The 22,339-nt window shown below is 35.8% G+C and overlaps 1 protein-coding gene across 5 annotated transcripts in view; it reads left to right on the top strand.

Moving 5' to 3' along the window:
• The window catches only part of TBCK (TBC1 domain containing kinase), a 179,130-nt gene that overhangs the window by 21,479 nt on the left and 135,312 nt on the right, over positions 1–22,339 (top strand). The window contains exon 1 of one of the 5 annotated variants that reach the window (XM_074322752.2): positions 7,307–7,327. The exons of the other annotated variants lie outside the window; for them this stretch is intronic. The gene's annotated coding sequence lies outside the window, so the exon portion shown is untranslated. Of the gene's footprint in view, positions 1–7,306; positions 7,328–22,339 lie in introns of those variants that run through there. 5 annotated transcript variants of the gene reach the window in all.

Here is a 22,339-nt window from a genome sequence, read left to right as displayed (position 1 = left end):
CTATAATAAAAAGACAGAGACTCATATACAGTTAAATCACAAAGGACCAAGGGACTCGCAGCCTCAAGAGACTAGAGCCCCGAATCAGGTCACTGACAGTATTTATTGATTACAAACAATGAGTATCACATGATTAGAGGCAGGGTCTGTGAAACTCTTACACCATTTCAAAAAAATGATTTCAAAACCCAATTATTTGTCCCAAAGCAGCCGAAGCATATTGTCCCAAAATGACTAAGGCGCGGTATGCACCACCCTGGGGGAGAGAGCCTCTCGCGGTGAAACTGTCCCATGAGCTGAGCAGAAAGAGCTTGATCTTATTGCTCTAATGGGCCCCTCTCACAATAAGGTGAGAGGGAGTAGCAGAGGCAAGCGGCAGCTTCCCACAAGAACAAGAGGAAGGAGGGGCAAGGCTCCCTCCTGTTATTTCTTATAACAGCTCACTGGGGTCTCAACGGGGGTCCTGTCTGGCTGGAGTTGTCCCTTCCGAGAGGAATCTTACTCATCGTTGACTGCAGACCCTTCTCTTGAAGACCAAATGGAGAGACTCAGGATATTATAAACTCAATCCCAGAGAGGCATAGTCCCACAACTTCTTCTTTCCTTAGGGAAAGGTTGGGGGTCCAGATGGCTAGGCTGCTGTGTGACCACAATTTTACCTCAACTCTAGCATTTTGTTTTTTTAACTTTCAATCGTACTATATAAGAATACAGTTGATATTACTTTGCCAATAAGACTAAACCCATTATCTCATGAAATGTTTTATTTTTCTGTGCTCATCATCATTCTTTATCTGTGTTTTAGAGATGATAAATCTCACAGCAGTGAAACACCAATAGTTTCAGTAGTGTAAAGGTGTAAAGAAGCCACCTGTCTGCAATGCCTTTGTATATGTCTTCATGGGGATAAAATGTTATAGATGGAAGCATATTCTTTGAGCAGGAAGATGAACATGAATGGGAATAAATGTAAATTTCATGTTTTCTTTTATGCCATTTACATTTTGTAATAGTGTTTCACTTATTTAAAATACAGCATACAGTAGTTTTTATGAGTCTGTACTATATAGTATGTATTTTATATATATATATATAATATATATGTTTTCAATTAGGATATATAAGAATTTTTATAAATAAATTCTATTTTTTCATCATTCTGGTAATAGACTAAAATTCAGTATTTTCCTTGTTCGTTTTAGAATATAACATTCAGCACTTACTGTCTTTAGTAGAAATGAATCTGTCCGGTTCGGTTCCAAGTTGTTACCTGATCCATCCATCCACATTAGCTTTGTGGAAAACTATTTGAATTTCCACGTGTTTGGATTACATTGATCTCCAGTAACAGAGCAAGTTTCATGTGCAGAGTTGATGTGCTGCAATTTTAGTTAATTCTATAACCTGTTTATGGAAAGTGAGATGTTCTTATGGCTTGTAAATCAGTTATTTCCCCTACTGCCAAAAGTAAGCACCCTACACCTGTAAGAAAGGCCAATGCAAGGTAAACAGAAAATGTGTATAGATAGGGTTGCAATTTGAGATCCATGATTTTTACTTGTGTATCTGTCTCTAACTGTTGCAGAACTGTAGGTTGCTAGTTGTCTGGTAGTTATTTGCAGTTAGTTGTTTGAGCTTAAACATCATTAAAAGTGTGTATCTTTCTGGGTTTATTTTGAAGAAAGGTTTAAATCTTTTGTAAAATTGGTTTGATGGGGAGTAGAGGAACAAAAACGAGAAACTCAGAGGACTCTTCTGTCAGTTTACTCACTAACTTTTTTTCATAACAAATTTAATATCATTGAAGTAAGTAATATTGTACTAAAACATAGTAATTTGTATTATAAATATATTACAGCTTAAGACTATCATGCAGTTTCAGATCCTACTAGAAAATTAAACATTCTCTCTTTTTATAATTTTAATGGCCATAAAACTCTTTCGAGAGTTCATGTTAGCCAAATAAAATAATAGTTTTGTATTATGGATGACCTGGAGGTATTACTGAGTCTTTTATAAAGTAATGTTATTCGTGTGGATAGTTTGCTAACCTGTCTGAAAGAGAAAGCTTCTCACTGATTTTTTTTTTCTTTTTCTTTTTTTTGAGCCTATTCAAGCCTGAATATGAGGAGTTCGTTTTTTGGAGAATGCTTTTCTCCTTTTAGTGGCTTTTATATGCTACTTGTGCCAGAGTTCGATCTTGCCAATATTTCTCTCCAGTTTCAGTTAAATGATCAAAATCATTTGTTGGAAACGAAGAGGCATGGAATTCAATTAACTCCTATAACCAGTAGGTTTTAAGAAAATAGAGTGTTTAGAAGATTTGTTTGAAGTCATCTCATATTCGGTGCCTGTGGATCTGCTTAATTGCTACCCTAGAGCCAGGTTCAAGATGCTGAAAAGTGGAGAAATTTAAATCTCAACTCCTCTCTGAAACATTTTCCAGAGAACGTTAAAAAAGAGATTCACCTTCATCACTGCTATTAAAGCAAGCATGAGGAAATCGTTTGCCTTTTAAGTCTAGGTGCTATTTGGAAAGTATTTTCCTTTTGTGTTAGTGTTATTCAGAGCATGTACTTTTGCTTAATCTGTGAAAGTGCCAGCAAGTGTAGTTCATGGACAGATATTCAGCAGAACTTTGGCACATGCAGTAAAGTTTCTTCATTGTCCTTAAATTTGCAAGTGAAGATTGGGTGAGTAGTGCAGGCATGTTTCTTTAATAAAATGTAGTTTGTCACATGTTTTTAGGGTTATAGTTTTGAAAATTTACCAGAGAACGATCAGCAATGCAAGATTATACATGGAGACTTTGATGGAAAGCAGGCTATGTCTGCAGCTGTTCACTAGCTTGATGGAAAACAGGATCTGACTTAACTCGGATGAGTAAGTTTTATTTGCCCCTATTAAAAGATTGCCTACTCACTGAATTAGGTATTCCCAAGAATTTTGAACACGTTGTAGCATACAGTCCAGAGCAGGATAACGAGTCACAGGTCATAGTCATCAGAAAGACAGTAGTATTCTTATTTTAGATTAATCATCTGACAGTGGAAGTTGAGGCACTCCTGCATTTTCTGCCTTCAAGGACCCTAGTTCAAAGTGCATTTGAAAGGATTACAGTGTAGTCAGGTAACTTAGAGATTTACATAATTGATGTATATTTTACTTGTTTTGTTAAAGATGGAAAATAACACCAAAAGATGCTCTTCACTCAGTCTTGGAATTTTGCAGATATCTTTTGCTTTCTCCCTCTCCTGTATCCTATATCCTGTTAGTTGTCAAGTATCATTAACGCAGCCTTGGTGATACTTCTGGCATCTCTGCTGTCCTCTGCATTCTTTAGTTCAGGCCTTCATCAACAAACACCTTGACTGTTGCATGGCAACAACATTCTCCTAACTGGTCTTCCTGCCTTTAGTTTTTCCATAGTCCAATCACCCCTACTTTCTGCTACTATATAAATATTTTTAAAAATCAGTCCATTCCTTGCTCAAAAGCATTTGGTGGCTCTCCATGTTCTGTGTGTGGAGGAATGCATTTTGTAAGCATAAGATATGACTTCAATCTAGCTCTCTAAATTATTTCCAAATAGTGTCTACATTGTACAAGTAGTTTTTATTGTTACCAATATATAGTCGAGGAGATTGAGTGTCCGAGAACTGAAATATCCCAAGAAGACTGCGCTTTTTGCCCCAAGTGTATCTCCATTCTTTGGCACAAGGTATAGCACTTCTTCAAGTAGGTCGCTTACCTCTGTATCCCTCTGTACCAAGGGTGTCCAAACTTTTTTCAATGTTTTTCACCAAGGGCCATATGCAGTAAAATACACACACAGCCGGGCCACTCACTCGAGGTGAAGTACGTATTGCTTCACTTGGTTTATTTAAGTAAACTAAATATATTTTTGGAATTTGCTGCGGGCCAATTAACAATGGATTGCGGGCCGCAGTTGGCCAGCTGGCCGCAGTTTGGACACCCCTCCCTGCTCTATACGATACCACTGACCCAAAGCATAAACTGTATTTTTCTTCTCCAAATTCCTTCATTATATTGTATCTCTCTAGTTGTAAGTTACCTTTCCCCTTCTAGCTTATAATTGTTTGTCTGCAATTATAAAATTAAGGGAGCTATGGTTTCCTCTCCTTAATTAACCATACTTTTTTCATATGTAGGCTGTAATTTTTCATGTTTCTATCTCCTAAAGTTGTAAATATAAGAGTTTGCATGTAGTTAATGTGTTGTAAATGAACTGTTGAATGCAATAATTGTTTTTAGTTTAGTCATGCAGTTTGAATTTTATTTCCCTTTTATTTTCCTTTTAAAGCATGTGCCATAATTTTGTTTCCCAGACAAATAAGTTTTGGTGAAAGTATGATGGCAAATGTCTTTGTAATTTGTTAATTATTTCCTTGGAAATATTTTTTTTTAATAGAATGATTAGAGGAAACAAATTTTTTTACTTCATTCTCATGGCTCTGGGGAAGAACCCACTTCTAAGCTCATTTGGGTTTTGGGCAGAATTCAGTTCCTTGCACCTGCAGGACTGAGGTCCCTATTTCCTTGATTGCTGTCCATCAGGGCTGCTGTCAGTTCCTAGAAGGCTATCTGCATCTCCAGAGCCAGCAGTGGAGAATCTCCCTCACATCACATCCCCTCATACCAGGAATCTCTTATTTCCACTGTCTAGATCCAGATTTCAGGGATTCATGTTGATAAAGCTAGGTCCACGTAGACAACCTCCCTGTCTTAAAGGAACAGTGTCATATAACATAACGTGATCGTGGGAGTAAAACCCATCATATTCTTAGTCTTGGGGATTATGCAAGGTGTACGTCAGGGAGCAAAGATTTTAGGAACCATCTTAGAATTCTGCCTACCACAGTTTGGTTGCTAAAAATTTAGGAAAGTTTTTAGTCTGTAACAAGTGTGATATTTGGTGTTCTTGTTTGTATTAGTTAAGTCATTGTGGCTGAGATGGTGGGAACTGTAGTGTGTCGGGGTCACTAAAACCACTTCCAGCTTCATGGATTCACTAGAAGCACTCACAGGACTCAGACGTCATAGTACAAGTGGTTACATTATACTCATTGTATTATAGCAGAAGGGTACAAAGCAAACTCAACAAAGGGAAAACAGTGGGGCACCGAAGGGAGAAAAGCAGGCATAAAGTTTTCCAGCGTCCTCTCCCAGGAGAGTTGCAGAGGATGTACTTAATTCCTCCAGCAACTAATTGTGACATGTGTGAAGGGTGGTCTACTGGAGAAACTTGTCTGAGCCTGGGAGTTAAGGGTTTTTGCTGGGGGTTGGTGACAAAGGCACATAGTGCTTGTGTGACTGCAATTACTGATGCTCCAGACCACCCAGAAGGAAAACAAGTGTTCAGCATATCACATTGTTTGCACAAACTATCTAGACAGGCCAGAGTGGTTTCAGGTTTCAAATGGGCAAAACCCTCTTATCAGAACATTCCAAGAGCATGATTTCCAGGAGCCCACAAGGACCAATCAGGACAATAGGCACTTTTGGGGAATGTGCAAGGTTTGAAACTCATGAGATTCTTTTTTGAGGAGGTATTAAAGTAGATTTTATAGCCACTTCCAGCAATTCATGAATCATGTTCTGCTGCCACAAATTTAGCAGCTTAAAACAACATAAATATATTATCTGATAGTTCTGTAGGACAGAGGTCTATTGGGCTTGGCTGGTTTCTCTGCTTTAGGTTTAACAAAGCTAAAATCAAGATGTGAGCATTTCCTCTGGATACAGCAGAGGAGAACCTATCTCCAGGCTCACTTTGGTTGGTAGAATTTAGTTCCATGAGATTATAGGACTGAAATACCCATTTCCTAGCTGGCTGTTGGCCAGGAGTGGTTCTTAGCTTCTACAGGCCACCAGCATTCCCTGGCTCGTGGACCCCCGTCTTCATCTTTAAAGCTGGTAGCAGGAGGTCCAGTCTGTCTGATGCTTTGAATCTCTGAGCTCTCTGCCCTTTCTTCTGTCACTCTCTGACTAATCCTTCTGCTTTGCTCTTCTATATTAAGGGCACATGTAATTACATTGAGCCCACCTGGAAAACTCAGGGTAATCTCCCTATTTCAAGGTTAGCTTACTAGCAACCTAATTCCATCTGCAGAGTCCCTTCATAGCAGTGTATAGGCTAGTGATTGATTAAGCACCCAAGTGACTGGAATCTTGGGAGGGCAGCTTTAGAATTCTGCCTTCCACATTCTTTATACAGGCAAGTACTAAAAAGTCTTTTCTCATCACTTAAATCTACATTTCAAATTATTAATTATACCTCAGTTTCTAAAAAGAGAAATAATTAATTGAGCAACGTGAACCCTTTCAACAATTATAAGTACAGAGGATGCCAAACAAAATGTATACACATTTTAAGAAAGGAAATCTGTATTAAAATTGTAGTAATATGTACCGATAACAAAAGATGAATACAAGTCATGTGCATACTTTTTTCTTGGCAACCCCAGTATGTTTAGCCTCTGTATTCATAAACTTTTCTGAGTCACTCAAATTGCCAGGTATCTTCAGAAAAGAAAATCAAAATGTAATGAAGTTTAAACTCAAACTTTATTGTATGCTATTTTCCAGAATAATTATCAAGAGTAAAGTAAACTCTGTGTTTATTAAAATAAAATCCTCATTGGGGAGAGGGAAGTACTTCACTGTCCATGTACAAAAAAGATGATCAGAGAACTTGTATATATGTTGATGTAAAAGGCCTGTTATTTTCCAGTAGAGACATGGGTTTTTAGCCAAATGCATCCTCAATTGAAAATTTTAGTGAAATATTAGATGCACTATATTTAGAGATGGGGCTGGCTCGGGTGAGGAAAAAAAGGAGACTGGATTTGGGATAGGGAATATATGTAACGAATTATGTATAATTTGATGAATTTTGACAAATGTGTATACCTGTATAATACAAACACACATCAAATTAGATCACAACCATTATCCTAGATATTTCCTTCATGCCCCATCTCAGTAAGTCCTTATCCTTCACCCCATTCCCAACTCCCAGAAGTAACCACTTTTCTTATTTTTTCACCTTAGATTAGTATAGCTTATTCTAGCACTTTATAGATTTAGAATTATACAGTATATACTGTTTTGTGTAGGACGTCTTCCACTCACCCTAATGTTTCTAGAAATCATTTATGTGATTTTGTGCATTATATAGCTCATTTCTTTTTATTGCTGAAGTGTGTTTCATTTTATGAATGTACCAGTTTGTTTTTTTAGCGATTTTCTGTTTAGGAACATCTGGGACATTTCCAGGATTTGAGCTATTATAATTCAAGTTCTGGTAAGTCTTTTTTTTTGTGTTCGTGAGCAAAATGTTTTTGTATCCCTGGGTAAATATGTAGCAGAATTGATAGTTTTTAGGGTAGGTATATGATTAATATTAGAAACCACCAGACCTTTTTTCTAAGTATTGTACCTTTCGCCTTACTACTAACAATGTGTGAGAGCTCTACCTGAATTTTCTCACCAGCAGTTGACGTTTTCATTCTTTTAGCCACTGTAGTGACAATATATGAGGTGTAATCAAACACTATCATGAATGTTTAAATTTTAAAAAAATTATTAGAGTAAAAGACACATTGCCATTAATCCCCCTCAGAATACTCCCCCTCGCTTCAAACACACTTATCCCATTGTTCTTACCACTTTCTGAAGCAGTTCTGGAAGTCCTCTGTCATGAGTGTCTTTATGAGCATTTAAGAAATGATGTGCGTAGGAAATGGCCTGAGAAATGGGCAAACGGTTTCATCCTCCATCATGACAATTCTTGTCACACTTCGCTTCTGGTATGGCAATTTCTGTCAAATAAAAACATTACAGTGTGTCCTCATCCACTTTATTCACCAGATGGCACCATGTGACTTCTGGCTCTTCCCCGAAGTCAAAATGACCATGAAAGGTAAACGTTTTGAATTGATTCAGGACATCGAGGCAGCCATGACAGAACAACTACCATGTACAAAAATTAATATAAGACCTGGTCTTATTTTACTATAATATAAGACCAGGTCTTATATAATATAATAAATATAATATAATATAATGTAACATAAAATAAGACTGAGTCATATTAATTTTTGCTCCAGAAGACGCATTAGAGTTGATTGTCCAGCTAGGTCTTATTTTCGGCGAAACAGGGTAGACACTCACGAAAGAGGACTTCCAGAAATGCTTCAGAAAGTGGCAAGAATGATGGGATAAGTGTGTTCAGAAAGAGGGGGAGTATTTTGAGGGAGATAAATGGCAATGTGTCTTTTACTGTAAAACTTTTTTTTACTTAAACATTCGCTATATTTTTTTTATCACACCTTGTAGTAGTATCTCATTGTAAATTTGATTTGTATTTCCATGATGACTAAAGATGTTAAGTGCTCAGTAGTTATTGGCCATTCATATCATGACATACATAGCTGTTCAATTTTTCGGTCCCATTTTTAAGTGGGTTATTTTTTTATGATTGATTTATAGGCATTTTTGTATATTCTCTGTATACTCCATACACATACTTTGCTAGATCTATTTTACAAATATTTTCTGCCAATCTGGCTTCTCTGTTCATTTTTTGAGGTGTATCTTGATGAGCAGAAGTTATTATTTATGATGAAGTTTAATATATCAGTTTTTTATGGTTATTGCTTTTTGTATTATTTCTGAGAAACTTTTGCCTCCTCCCAAGACATGAAAATATTCTTCCATGTTTCCTTCTAGTCTTATATTTTATATTGGATCTTTGATCTCCTTCAATTTAATATTTGTATGTGGTTCTCGTGTTCAGTTTTTGCCATATGGCTATGTAGTTGTTCCAGCTTTATTTGCTTAAAGGACTTTTCCTTTTCCCATTGGATTGCTTTGGTGCTTTTATTGAAAATTTTAATGGCCACGTACGTGTAGGTCTGTTTCTTGCCTTCTGTTTTGTTTCACTTATCTATTTTCTTTATGCCAGTGCCATAGTGTCTTAATTACTCTAGCTTTATTGTAAATCTTGAAGTCAGGAAATACAAGTTTTCCAATGTTGCTATTTTGTTTGAAGATTGCTTTAGCTATCCTTGGTTGTTTGCATCTACACATAAATTTTATAATAAGCTTCTCAGTTTCTAAAAATAATTGTTGGTATTCGGATTGCATTGCATCTATGAATCAATTTGGGAATAACTGACATCTTAATGATATTGAGTCTTCCAATAAATGGACATGTTTCTCTTCAAATTTTTAAGTCTTTATAAATTCCTCTCTGCAATATTTTATAGTTTACAATGTAAAGTTCTTGCTTTTGTTAAGTTTATTCCTTTCCTGAGTATCCTATGTTTTGATACAATTTTAGATAAAATTGTGTTTTATTTCCTGTTTGCTGCTAGTATATAAAAATGCAAGCAGCGTAGGCATATAGAATATAAGAATACCAGCATGAAATAGGTCAAGAAAAAGAAATAAGGCATAAAGACTATAAGAAGGAACAGAGGAAGGAGGAAGAAGAAGAGGAGAAAGAATAAGAAGAGGAGGAATTGAGAGGAGGAGGAGTTGCAAACCTGTTTCTATTCAATGATGATGTGGTTGTTTATGTAGAAAATCCTAAGGAATCTAAAAGAATAAGTGAGTTTAACAAGGTCACAGAAAAAAAGGCCAATATAAAAATATCAGCAATAAAATATTAGAATATGTTGCTTATTTAGCAGTAAATCATCCAAACTGCTTACCATCTTTTTTCTTAAGTGTATTAGATTAAATCTCCCTCTTGGAAGATCAGGTGATCCAATGAGGCAGAAAATGACCATATAATATAGTCTTTGAATAATATTAAGGTCTAGAGTGGATTCACCAGCTTATAGTCCCTATGACTTAGATGTGAAACTGTTTTAGGTAGACGAGGTACCAGAAATCACCAAATTGGGGGCTTATGCTACAGAAAAGGTGTATCTGTCTAGTGGTCATCTCAGACAAGATAGCTGGAAAACTGACATAGCCAATGTTTTCAAGGATGATAAGTACTTCTTTAATGTTTTAATCAAAGACAGATATTTTTGACTGGAGGGTGAGCCTGTCTCTGCATGGATATAGATAGGCTGCGGCCATATTGCTGGCAAAGGCCAAAACTTTTTTGAAAGAGCAAGACTGTATCTCATCAATTGCTTGGATTAGTACTTGATTTGAGCTCCAGTGGAAAGCAAAGTAAAACATGGGAAAAGTTATCTTTGTTTGAAAACATAATTGAGAGTGGAACTTGTCAACTGTCCTTCTCTTTCATAGACTAAGCCAAATGTGTCCTCCACAAAATTTTAAAATTTGAGAAGTCTGCTGTGTGAACTTGTCAAAATAGCAAAACTATCCCCCAGGTACCTAAAGGAGTTAACTTGTCAAAAGGTGTTCTTTACAATTATTTGTCTGGTTGTCACTGTGCTATCCAAAATGATTTTGGTTTTGGCAAAATTAAGTGTTAGAAGTTCTTTCAAACTTGAAGCTGTTTCTGGATGGAAGGTCACGTCATCAGTAAGTAAAAGGACCTCTCTCTGCAATGTCAGAAAGGCTATATCTAGTTCACTTAAAAGCATTCAGGCTAAGAAGGGAGGACTACTGCTGGCTTTTTGTGTCTTCTTCTCAAAGCAGTTATTTGTCTTGACAGAGAGGCCCATTTTTGCTTATTGTTAATCTATGATAATATTTCCTGAAAGGCTTTTTGAGGAATATTAAAAAGCCTTGAGGTAATACTTACATTGTATAGTTTAGCACATAAGTGATTATTATCTGTAGTGTCAAAAGCAGATGACATGTCAAAAATTCTGTCAAAAGATTTGTTAACAGAACTGGACTAACTTTAATAGAAACTAATCAAGACAATGGTCAGTGGTATGGTAGTTAGATCTGTAACTTTTCCTCTTCTCTTTTTAAATGTTAGCCTTTAAAACTATGTTTATAATTAATTGGCAAATTTTTGTTAAGGGCTCTTTTATCTAAATGAGTTCTCCCTACATATTTTAATAGGATTTATTACACATTTGGTAATAAGTGAGGAAATGATATATGAGGAGTTAAGTTAAAGACATTAGCCACAATTTTAAGAGCTTTGGCACATTCTTTAAGTGGGACACTTTTAAATTTAAAACATGTAATCATATCATTCATAAACAGAAGGGATAGAGAAAAGGAGGGGGCACAGTATTTATTAAACACATACTATGTTCTAGTTACTTGGCACATGCTTTTCACGCATAACTTTAAGGTTAGTGGGCCTAGTTAATGAGTGCTCTCAGGTTTCCAGAACATGGAATTGTCTTCGAACGTCAGGAGCCATGGCCAAGGTATAGCATAAACAGTGAATCGTGCGTCTGAGGACCTCTTCTCACTGTGGCCTTTGAGTACCAGTACTCCAGAACCTGCCTTTGTGGTTGGTGCTGTTCAAAAAGTAGATAGGCTTTTGAGAGGATGAGCTGCTTTAAATTTCCAAGTTCAATGAGTCTTGTCATTAATTATCAGACTACCTTGCTGGCTTTGTGAGGATTTCTTTGTTTTCTGGCATCTTGATCAAACTGGAAACCAGAGAACCCAGGCCTTTCATTTTGGCAGACAAGGAAACAAGGAAAACTGGTTTCATTATGACCAAAATCTATTGTTATACTTATGGCACAGTGGGTTCTCTTGTAAGATAATTGGAGTGGAGGAATGAAAACTTCATATAGTACACAAAAATATGCTTGGGATTCGTGAGTTCTTATTCCATCTTGGCCGTTTCAGCCACCTATTCCAATTATTTATGCAAACACACAATGTTTAAATTAGAAATGATTTCTTTAAATTATACAGGACCTCAAAGGGGAAGGACTGAAAAAAATAATGATGATGACAACAATATAATTGCCAAAATTTGTGGCAATAACTTTGTGCTAAGCATTCTACAATGATTACTGTATTTAGCAGTGTATAATGTACTCCCGTGTATAATGCGCACCCACATTTTTCACCCAAACTTTCAGGGGAAAAAATCTTGTTTTAGTTTTTTAATTCATATTTTTAAATTTCTTTATGTGTAGGTATTTTTTTATTATAAAGGAATCCTAGCATTTATTTTTTAGCATATTATGGTACAAGAAATGTTATGTAACAAATAATTGCAAAACACAAGAGCAGATGCGAGGTACGAGAAATTTTTTGTACCGGTAATAAATTTACGATATTTCTGCATCATAGAAGGCCAAGAACACTTCATCGTTGCAAGTTTGTGGTAAGTTCAACAAAACCGATGATCGTATTCCAGGGTATTATTTTGCATCCGGATATTGTTATTGATTTCTAGAGTTACACTTTTAACTCATAAGCATAAATAAAAGAATTAAAAACATATAGATATGGAATTAGTACTACCCATGTATAATGTGTATCTTTATTTTTCCCTCACAAATTTGAGCAAAATGTGCATTATACACAGCAAAATACGGTATTATTTTTCCTAATAAGAGCTCTATGATATAGTTTACTCCTGTTACTTCCATTTGATGTGTGAGGAATCTTAGGCTCCTATGAGGAATCTAAGAAGTTAAGTAATTTTTCCCTGGTCATACAACTAGTAAGTTGTAAGAGTTTCAGATTCTCCTTTAATGATGGCAAAATATTTTGCAGTCATAACAACTCTAACTTCCTATCCTCAGTGTTCCAGAAAGGAGCAAGCCATTTTTGTTGGTTGCTATGTACGTCCTAAGATTTTCAATCAGACTAATTTAAGAACAATTACTAAAGCCAGGGGAAAGTGATTGACAAAGGCCTGAGTCATATTTCCATTCCTAAAGTCAGAACATATGAGCTGAGGTGTGTAGGAGAGAGATGGAAAACCTGAAATGTAAAATTAAGTTATCATTGGAAGAAGGGAGCATGGATGTCAGGGAGGGAAATAATAAATGTCTACTGCATTTTACAGATCTGGTAACTGAGGCTTAGAGCATTTACTTTATCATTACTTGTCACAGTGCTATAGCTAGAGCTCATGTCATCTCCTTTGACTTCACCATCCATGCAGTTAAACACTGAGAGGCAGTATGGTGTAGAGGCTAAGGACATGGTCTCTAAGACCAATTGGCTGGGTTTGAATCTCAGCTCTTCCATTTACTCACTTGGGAAAATTACTTAACCCCTCTGTGCTTCAGTTTCTCACTTTCTGGGAGAGTGGGGAGAATTAATAAACTAATAGATGTGAATTATTTATAATAGCACTTGGTTAGTACAAGCTATCCAAGTGTTTCCTATTAGTAGCAGTAGTGGTAATAGTGTCGTTATAACTGCTGTAGTGATTATTGGATATTATTATCAATAAGCATTGTCTGTGGAACACTTGCAGCCTTTTTATGATGACCAATTACGACTTAAATTATGACTAATTTATTCAACGGTCATTCCATACTTTTTCATTGAGTACATAGTATATGTTCCAGACACTGGGCTAGGTATTACTGAATCTGGAGATGAAAATATGAAGTTCCATAAGAAAAGAGGAAATAGTGCCGTTTGTGACAACATGGATGGATCTTGAGATTTTTATGCTAAGCGAAATAAATCAGACAGAAAAACTCAAAAATCGTATGAGTTCACTGACATGTGGGATTTAAAGCTGAAAACAACAAAGGAGCAAGACAAACAAAGAACCAAAAACTCATAAACACAGACAGTATAGCATTTTTAAATAAGTGCATATGAGAAGTATATACAAGTTATCTTGGTAGACAGAGTTATCATAGCCAGAAGAATCCAGTAAAGTTTTACTAAGGAAATAATGCTTGTGTTGAATCTTAAAAGATGGCTAAGTATCAACCAAGTGAACCAGATAGAAGGGCAGAGAAAACAGCATGTATAAAAAGTCATTGATATGCAAACATATAAATAAAGCAGAGGCAGAGTGTTCACGGGAGGAAAGGTGGAGGAAGTGAACTTGGAAAGGTAAGTATAAAAACATGCATCAGAGAGCAATGAGAGTACCCTCCCTATTTTCTTAATAAAATGGTTTGTAAGGGTAGGAGTGGGACACTCTTGTTTAAGACGATGAGTCTTGAATATAGGTTACTATTTCAGACAGTGACTTAGGATGAAAAAGTAATGGTCATGTGAAGACTGACTGATACCCTACTTACGAATTCCTCCGAGATTGCCTTGAAGAGAGAGTGATTTTCTCTGCTGTCATCATCTAAATCAGTGAAAGTTTTAGCTCTCTTCTACAGCAGTCTGGTCAGTGCATTTGACTTGAGCATGCTATTAGTATCTAGCTGTACTATCTCTATTTATATGTTAGTTTATTCACTAGCTAGACATTTTGTCATTGTTGGTCTTGTTTTTCTTAGGTGATAGGCCACAAGAAAAACAACTGTATCTGTTTTTTACAGCATTTACCTGAGTGTCAAATCTGTATTCAAAGTGCTTCAAAATCACCATGGTAATGATTGTACATTCCCAAATCTGCCACATATCTTTTAGACAAAGACCAGATCCTGATTTTCATGTTTTAATGTCCTTTTTTATTAGTTTATGCCCACAAATTTTCATTTGTTTTCCCATCATGACAGTTTTAAGAATATGAGACTCCTCAAAATTCAGGACTTTGTATTCTTTATTTCCTTGTGAATTTTAATTTAAATGTCTCCACAGCTTTTCTGGTAAAAATACTGTACTGTGTTTAGCTATTAAAATTCTGAAGGCGAAAATGTCCTTTAACAAATTATGGCATCCATTCAGTGAAATATTGCTCAGCACTGAAAAAAAAAAATCAACTCATAATGTAGGCAACAACATGGATGACTCTTCAGAACGTCGAGTAACAAAAGCTAGACACAAAATAATGCTGCATCATCCCATTTATTTGAAATTCTTGAAAAGACAGATTTAATCTTTAGTGATAGAAAACAGATCAATTACTGCTTAAAGCCATCGGTAGGATGTGGGGATTGGCTGGGAAGAGAAGATTATTTAAACAGAACCTTTTTGAGATGATGGAAATGTTTTCTGTTTCTTTATCATAGCAGTGCTTATACTGATGTATACAATTGTCAAAACTTAGTACATGTAAAATGAGTGTATATTTTGTACATAATTTATATCTAAAGATAATTTAAAGAAAATATGAAGGAAGAATTGCTCTGTCATAATGATGTCATGATGGTGAAAAACTAACCACCTTGATGTCATGCGCATTTTTATAACCAACTGTACTAGTTTCTTATGGCAGCTGCAACACACTACCACAAATTGAGTGGCTTTAAATGACTGAAATGTATTCCCTCACAGTTCTGTAGACCAGAAGTCAGAAATCAGAAGTTGGCAAGGCCCACTTCCTTGGGAGACTCCTGGGAAGAATTCTTCCTTACACTTTTCAGTTTTTGGTGGTTGTCAGCGTTCCTTGGCTTCCTTGTCTTGGGGCCACACCACTCCAATCTCTGCCTCCATCTTTATATCTTCTCCTTTATATCTTCTCTGTGTGTATCTTTTCCTCTGTGCGTCTCTCTCTTGTAAGGACACTTGCCATTGGAATTTGTGCCTGCCTGGATAATCCGTGATAATCTCCTTATAGGCAAGGACTCTTTTCCCAAATAAGGTAATATTCACAGGTTCTAAGGATGAGGCTATGGACATATTAGTATATCAACTAATACTATTATTCATTAATATAGTTTGTGTGACTTTGTAAAAGATTACTGTGCTTCAAATTATAAACAGTATTCTGGGATCATTATGGGATTCTATGGGTAAAAGTTTTTTCTTACTTTTTTCTATAACTTGGTGAAATGGCTGATCTTCTTTGAATCATAGTCTTAAAACCTTTGTCTCTAGTTGAAGATTAGGAGAAATAGACAGAACTGCCTCATTCTGGTGATCTGGCTTAGGAAAAAAGTGACTATGTAGTTAAGTAAGCAAAACTCCCAAGTTCTACGTTAAGTTTGGGTACAAAACCCCAGCTAATAAAGTGTTAAATTTTCCCTTATTCTGCCTTCTCTACAGATGTATCATAGAAACTTACAAGGTCAATAGAATTAGTTAAGAACAACATTTGAATATTTTTGGATTCTTTGATTGATATATGGATCGCTGTGTTACCCCAACTTTTGGTAAACAGAATAGAAAGTATAAGTAGAGAATTTTCATCAGTCATATTTCTTATAATTTGCTTAATACAGACCAATACATTATTGAACTGTACATTTCCATTTGACAAACTTTTGGTTGCACTATGTCACGCAACCACTGTACTAAACACGTAAATAAACTACAGGCTCTCTCCCATTCAGCATTTGTTGTGATGGGTTGGGGGTAGAGTGACAAATAGCCTAAAACATTATAAAGTGCTGGTCCACTCAACAAAATGTGAATTGCTCTCAAAGCAAAATTCTGAGCAGTAATAGAAATGTGGTCATTCTTTGTTCATATAGTAATATGTAAATACATTTAATTAAAAAACAAAAAAACAAACCTTTGGCATGAGTTAGGGTAGAGATCCAACCGAATGTGAGCCATCATAGTTTCTGTTTTAGAGAAAAGTGATAGCCAAATGCTGCCAGAACATGGGAAGTGGGACTTACTACCCAGTGCGTTTGCACTGCCAGTGTCAGTAACTATGGTGAAAAATGGTTTTGGAGTTTCTGTGCCAGGATACTGAAACTGCTTGGGAAAAGAAAACTTTGATCAGGCAGAAATACACAGTTTACCCCAGGATCCTCTAATTCTACTTAGCAAGTGGTGATTTTATTCTCACAGAGAATAAAAACAGAAGGATGAAAGGGTATCCTTTCCAGGGTTGGTTCCTGCCTTGTGCCCTGAGCTACTGGGACAGGCTCCTGCCACCTGTGACCCTTCACTGGAATAAGCGGGTTGGAAATAATTAGCTTACTTGTTTTTATTAATCTTTCTTAAATGGATATACAGCTCACATTTATTCAATATTTTTTAATTACTTTCAGGTGTACAAGACAATGTCACAGACATTTACACTCCTCACAAAGTGCTAACTCCCCTCCCCCAATCTACTACCCCTCTGATGTTTAATATTAGAAGTGTTTTGGGTCTTTACTTAGAAGTTTGCTGATGTTTTTGTGGCCAGAAATATGCTGTAGGAAATAACTCTTGTTTATATCAAGTAGCCTGTGGGAAAATTGGTTTTGTTACATCGTTTTGCTTTAAGTCACAGTTTCCAAGAACCTACTGATGTTAAGTGAGGACTTACTGTATTATACAGTTTATTAAAAGACCTTGTTTTTTTTGAGGGGGGCGCTTGGACTTTTTGTTTGCTTGTTGTTTTGCTTTTAAGATGATTAGAATTCTGTGCACCACAAATAACTCATTGATCTCCATTTAGCCCCATTTGGTGTTATGTTTCCCACTCTATAAATTCGCAAACTGAGGTGGGATAAAGTTGCAACATTCTCTAAGCATAGCAAATCTGTGGCAGAGTCTCCTGGCTTTATGTCTGAACCTCAAAGCACTAGAGTATGCTTTCCATATGTATTTTGATTTATCAAATTAATTTTTTGCTGAGAAAGGAAAGTTATCTAGTATTCAAGTTGGGAAGTTAATTACCTAATTTATTTGTATTCCATTGAGAATTAGCCACATTACACATTTATAGCTTTCAATGTTGGTTATTTTGTAGTGAGAATTGAACTGTAAAATATACCGAGTTCCACAACTTACAGATAGCTGCACTGATTTTTTTTTAGACCTATTGAAAAATAATCTTTAGGTAAGTAGTTAATGAGTGCAACTTATATTTCAAAACATCTGAATCTGAGGCAAATAAATTCCTAAATTTAGCATGGATGGGTGTGCTTTCAGGCTAAAACATGTGTGCCCAGTAGTGAAATGAATTATTTGTTTCCTTTTTGAATTCCGAAATCTTTCTTGTTTTTCTTTTCCTTTAGAAAAAATTGCTCTGTTAAATATTATGGTATTTTAACAATATTTAATAAGTGATAAGTGGCTAATTAAGAGTCTCAAAGCTATTAGTGCATCACTGAAAATACCCATCTCAAATTTTGGAATGAAAGAATCATTAAAAGTTATATGCTAGTTGAGCTCTTTTGTCTTGAAGTTATAGAGGAGATTTTAGGTTGTAGATAAGACAGTTACACAGTTGTATTATTATCTGAATATGAATCTTTTTTTTTTCTCCGTTTCTTAAATCACACAGTAGCTAACTATATTTTGTCTGTATTTCTTCTCCCTTAACATTTTAACTCGGGCTGATACCAAGCAAGAAAAGTTTTAGACCAAAAGGAAAATTTCTGTGGGAGTGATCATGTTTTATAAGGTGAAAGAACATCTTGAACTCATAGAATCCAGAACTGTGTTTCCTCCCTTGGTTTGCTGACACTGTGGGTATTTTGGCTTGTGGAGTGGCCCTTAGAAATATCATGGATTATAGCTCAGAGGAAATAGCATGTGTGGTTTTAGTTACCACCTATATGTGAATGACTTCCAAATCTATCTTAGCAACCCTGACCTCTCATTCTCTTTCTTGGCTTCTATATCTTACAATCTGAATAACATCTCTTCTTGGAAACATTGCAAATACTGAAAAAGAACTGATGGCTTCAGGATGATAGGAATTCTCATTATTTTGTTAACATCTTTCTTGAGGTACAATACCAGAAAACTGCAAATATTTAATGTGTACATAATTTGATGATTTTGGACATGTGCATTCCCCTATGAAACATCACCACAATCAAGATGTTAGACACGTCCATCACCTCCAAAAGTTTTCTTGTGTCCTTTTTTATCTTTCCGTGTGATAAGAACACTTAACATAAGGCGAACCCTTTTAACAAATTTGTAAGTGCATAGTCCACAGTTGTTAACTGTAGGCACTATGTTGTATAGCCAATTGCTAGAACTGACTCGTGTTGCATAACTGAATCTATACCAATTGAATAACTCTCATTTTCTTCTCTCCCCAACCCCTGGTAGCCACCATGCTATTTATTCTCTGCTTCTGTAAGTTTGACTATTTTAGATACGTCATGTAATTGGAATCATGCAGTATTTGTCCTGGCTTATTTCACTTAGCATAATATCTTCTAGGTTCATCCAGGTTGTCGCAAATGGCAAGATTTTTTTTCTTTTTTTAAGGCCAAACAATATTGTTGTATGTATATATCACATTTTCTTTATCCGTCTGACAGTGGACATTTGGGTTGTAAAAGAGAATCTGTATGGTGCGGTTTAAATCTAACAGAGTAGTCCCCCTCACTGATTTTTTTCTTAGTGTTTATATATACATATATATATACACACGCACATATATATATGTTTGTATGTATATCTGTGTGCGTGTGTGTGTATATATGTGTGCATATATATATATGCACACATATATATATTTGTGTATGTATATATGTGTGCGTGTGTGTGTATATGTGTGTGTGTGTATATATATATGTGCAATATTCATTATTCTTCCACACACACCAAAAAGGGACACAGTAAACTTTTGGAGATGATGGATATGTCTATTACCTTGATTGTGGTAATGGTTTAATGAGTGTATGCATATGTCTAAGTTAATCAAATTGTGTACATTAAACATGTGCAGTTTTTTGTGTATCAATTATACCTCAATAAAGCTGTAAGTTTTCCTAGATTATATTTAATGTGAACGCAGTTCAAATACCAAATACTAACAAGTATTTATTGGTATCTTTGAGCTAGAAAAATAGATTTCAGGAGTCTGTCTTTAACAACTTAGTCTAATTCACAGGTTTAGCCAGATATTAATAAGATTATCTTTTTACCCATTATACCATGGTTTGGTATAAAAGAGAGACTAGAAGGAGAGGTGTGTTTTCAGCAAATGAGTAGTACTTTTTTTTGATAGCCATTGTGTGAACTTGAGCAGTTTATGTTTTCTTGACTTACTAAAGGATTATGTACTATTATAAATAAAGTTAACACTCTTGATTTATTGCTAGTATGATATACATTTTTGAGCTGTTATTTCATTAGTGGTGAAGGATTTAATCTAATTATCTGTACCCTCTTGCATCAGCATATAATGTCATTGTATACATTTACTGAACACCTATTATTTGATTCATATTTATTGAACACCTACCTAATAGGCGCTATTGATACATAGGCATAGAGATTCTAAGTTGAATAAGCTAGAGCCTGCTTCAAGGTAGTGAGAGAAGAACCTGTACAGAAATTATTACCATAAAATTAATAAGCCCATCAACCTTTACCTGCCACAATGCAGAGACGTGCAATTCTACCAGGGGTAAAGTCATTGAATGACAAGCCATTAAGGATCCTGGTTCAAAAAAAAGAAAAGGAAAGAAAAAGAAAATGATAGAATAGCTCTAGAATAAAGAAGGATGTCAAACAAAAGGGCTGGTTGTTATAACAAAGGAGGCTTACAGAACAGGGGTCTCAAGATCTTGAGACAAAGAGCAGGTAGGTCCTCGGGAATGCGGAACAAAGAAGCACAGGGGATTGTAGTTTAAAATCAGTACATTTTAAGTAAAGAGAGGTTGAGCAATGTCTCATTGTGGCAATCTATATTTGAAGATGTTTGCTGGAATTAGATGAAAATCTGTGACTATAAACATGTGAGGCTAATCAACCCTTGTACACACTAAACCCATGATTTTGGCCTCCATATGTTTTAACCAAGCAAGCTAAGCAAGTACAGATAATTTAGGGATGATTGAATCAGAAGCATACAATGTAAATTTCCTTTGAAATACATGTGGAAAGGGATAAGCAAAATATACTTGGTATTGTACTAACCTAATAGAGTCAAACTTCATGTTCACAATCTAAATACAACCAAGCTGACTCATGCCTAGAAATTATCAACATTTGTTCTTTCTGGTGGTGGTGGTAGTGATTTTTTTTTTCTCTTTTAGTTCTTAATCTTACTTTCCCAAGATTTATGACTTTTGTAGGTCTGTTTTGGCCTCACCAATGTAATAAATTTTCATATTTTCTTTTCCTCATAAGACAGAGAGAAAAGGTGATTAATTCTTATCTGCTAACTTAATTGTTAAACTAAAACTATTGAAATTCTATTGTATTTAATTGTATTAAAATTATCAGTTTGTAAATCTGTCTTACCAACTACACCAAAGGCTTTTAGATTGTGGCGGTCAATTCTTCCTGTTTGTATCCATGGTGCCTCAAAATGCAGGGGTCTGATATGCAATACTAAGCAGCTAATAGACACTTAATTGATGTGTTTGAGTATAAATGAAAAAGTATCTTAAAATGTGTTCTCGCTTTATTAGAATTTATTAATCATATTGCTTTGAAAGCTGCCTTTTGGTCTTATCTAGGTATTTATAATCACCAAAGATTCTTATGCTCATTAAACTTTCCTGACTGTCAGGGACAATGGTAAAGTAAATGCTACCCTCTCAGTCTCTGTGAGTAACAACAGTAACTAAGTGTTTGAAAAGGAGAATATTTTATGACTTGAAGTTGAATTTTCATTTTCCAGGTAAGTAAGTGACAGATTTCTCTATTAACAAGACTGACTTGTGAGTTGTGTAGGACAAAGTCTTCTTGTCCCCTGCTAACATCGTTTTTTCTTTTTAATTGTGTGAATTACATCCTCTTAACCTAACTCTCCTTCTAGAGTCCATTTTCAATTAAACTGTAACATACTAACTACTACTAGTCATATGATTCTTTTACCTTGCTGTTGCATTATAATTATATTAGCTACTTCAAAATAATTCTTAAAATTATTTCATGATACAAGTTCTTTGCAGTATTAAACAATATAGCTTTAGGGGCCAGCCCGGTGGCTCAGGCGGTTAGAGCTCCATGCTCCTAACTCCAAAGGCTGCCGGTTCAATTCCTACATGGGCCGGTGGGCTCTCAACCACAAGGTTGCCAGTTCAATTCCTCGACTCCCGCAAGGGATGGTGGGCAGCGTCCCCTGCAACTAAGATTGAACACAGCACCTTGAGCTGAGCTGCCGCTGAACTCCCAGATGGCTCAGTTGGTTGGAGCGCATCCTCTCAACCACAAGGTTGCTGGTTCGACTCCCACAAGGGATGGTGGGCTGTGCTCCATGCAACTAGCAACTAGCAACTAGCAACGACAACTGAACCTGGAGCTGAGCTTTGCCCTCCACAACTAAGATTGAAAGGACAACAACTTGACTTGGAAAAAAGTCCTGGAAGTAAACACTGTTCCCCAATAAAGTCCTGTACCCCTTCCCCAATAGAAAAAAAAGTACAGCTTTAAAAACAAATAAGCATGTAAAATTCCACAAATACCGATTCCTTGTTCTCATTGTAGAAAATAACATCTTTTCCCCTCTTTATAC

This window comes from Rhinolophus sinicus, chromosome 1 (assembly GCF_057876585.1).
Source record: "Rhinolophus sinicus isolate RSI-liver-muscle chromosome 1, RSI-T2T, whole genome shotgun sequence".
Classification (NCBI taxonomy): Eukaryota; Metazoa; Chordata; class Mammalia; order Chiroptera; family Rhinolophidae; genus Rhinolophus; species Rhinolophus sinicus.
The sequence above is the reverse complement of the archived record's forward strand: the minus strand, read 5'-3'. Positions and strand labels throughout refer to the sequence as shown.